The 1895-nt window shown below is 36.5% G+C and overlaps 1 protein-coding gene across 1 annotated transcript in view; it reads right to left on the bottom strand.

The window, feature by feature from the left end:
- LOC101856952 (atrial natriuretic peptide receptor 1) overlaps positions 1-1895 on the bottom strand; it is a 7487-nt gene that overhangs the window by 4009 nt on the left and 1583 nt on the right. The gene's annotated exons all lie outside the window — the stretch shown is intronic.

The following is a 1895-nucleotide window of genomic DNA, read 5'->3' as shown; positions in this document are numbered from 1 at the left end:
TGTTTGTGTGTGTTTATGTGTGCGTGTGCGTGTTTGTGTGTGTGTGTGTGCGTGTGTGTGTGTGTGTGTGTGTGTGTGTGTGTTTGTGTATGTGTGCGTGTACGTTTGTGTGTGTGTGTGTGTGTATGTGGTTTTTTTCAATGGCTATTTCCAGCGTCTGCGAAATGACTTCGACTTGTCGATAGTGGGCGTTAGGTGTCTATAATTATTTTACTCTCTCGTCGTCTCTGAAATGATTTAAATGAGTCGATTCGTGTAGACAATGTCTAAACGTTTTCTTGCAGTACCTCTGAAATGATCTAAATGGGTCGATCTGTGGGCTTTAAAATTGTTTACAAGTTAACTCTCAGCGTCTCTAAAATGATTTAAATTTAAAAATGAGTTGATGTTGACGCAATGCTACGATTTTATTTTACTTTCAACGTCTGCTGAATGATTTAAGTGGGCTTTAGGTGTTAACAATTTTACTCCCAACGCCTACCAGCTGATTTAAATGGGTCCATGCGTATGTGCAATGTCAACAATTTTATTTTCAGCGTCTGTTAAACCATTTAAGTGTGTCTATGCGAGGATGAGATGTGTACAATTTCACTCTCAACGTCTCTAAAAAAAAGGTGAAACGGTATGGGTTTAACGCCCCTATCAACACTATTAGGTTATCTAAGAGGCAGCCAACGTCTCTGAAATGATTTAAATGTATTGAGATAGGTGCACTATTATGTTTCTATTCTACTTTCAATGTTTGCTTGATTATTTATATATTTCGATCTGTTGGCTTTACAATTTTACTTGCAACGTCTAAGAAATTCATTAAATGCTACTATCAACGGCTCCGAAATTAATTAAATGTGTCAATGTAGGCGTAACAGTATTATAATTAATTCAATTTCTCTTTCAACGTCTTCTTAATGATTTAGATGCGTTAATGTGGGTGCAGGATATTTACACTTTCACTTTCCAAGTCTTTAAAATGGTTTTAATATGTTGATGAGGCTGAAAAATATAATTGTCTACAATCTTACATTACGACTTTTTTGGGGGGTTAAAGACAGAATGACATGAGTTCAGCGCCCCATTGAATAATTTAAAGGGAATTAAGAGGCTGGATCTCAAAATATAATGTCTGTCTCCGATACGATATCATCAACTAAATGGAAAAATAGGAAAATTCCCCTAGTTTGTTTGTTTATTTGATTATTTGTTTATGTGTTTATTTGTTGGAGTAAAGAGAAGCACATAGATACAATAATGGTCATTTAGTGCTGGGAAAAGGTAGGACAGACAGACAGAAACAATAGAAGAAAGAAACTAATCTAACAGCAATCATTTTCAAACATTAGTCTTGGTATTTGCACCGCGTTCCTATACAGTGTAATCTACTAAAATGCCATTTATTAAGAACAACTTTAGTGCACGAAGTTCACCTTTAAACGGATGATTACAAACGTGTTACGCCCACATTGACACATTTTGGGTAAGATGACCAATATTTTAGCCTGACATATACAGCAATTTCAAGCAGATGAAGACTTTCCACATTATTGTTTTTCTAAATATTATTCATTCTACATACAGTGTACATTAAAAACGACCAACTCATTTTCTCATTTGGTCGCCTTTAAGCGCAAGGGGGCTATCCCGAAAAATTCTGTTTTGAGAAAATCGAAAGTAAAGTTTTTCCCCTCTTGTTCAGTTTCTTTAAAAAACAAGGAGAGTTTTCTCTATAACCCAACAAATATAAACACCAATGAAACCAAACTTCTCCTATAAGTAGGGCAATGCCTACTTTTGGTACAGGTCAAGATTTCTGGAAACCCCCGGAATCTGGGTTAGCCCGCTTGTCCTTAAAAGCGACCATTTCACAAATCCCTGCAACCCCCCTCCCCCACTCCCCC

The sequence above is a fragment of the Aplysia californica genome, unplaced genomic scaffold (assembly GCF_000002075.1).
Source record: "Aplysia californica isolate F4 #8 unplaced genomic scaffold, AplCal3.0 scaffold02062, whole genome shotgun sequence".
In the NCBI taxonomy this organism is placed as follows: Eukaryota; Metazoa; Mollusca; class Gastropoda; order Aplysiida; family Aplysiidae; genus Aplysia; species Aplysia californica.
Note: the sequence above shows the minus strand (reverse complement) of the source record. Positions and strands in the feature narration are given on the sequence as shown.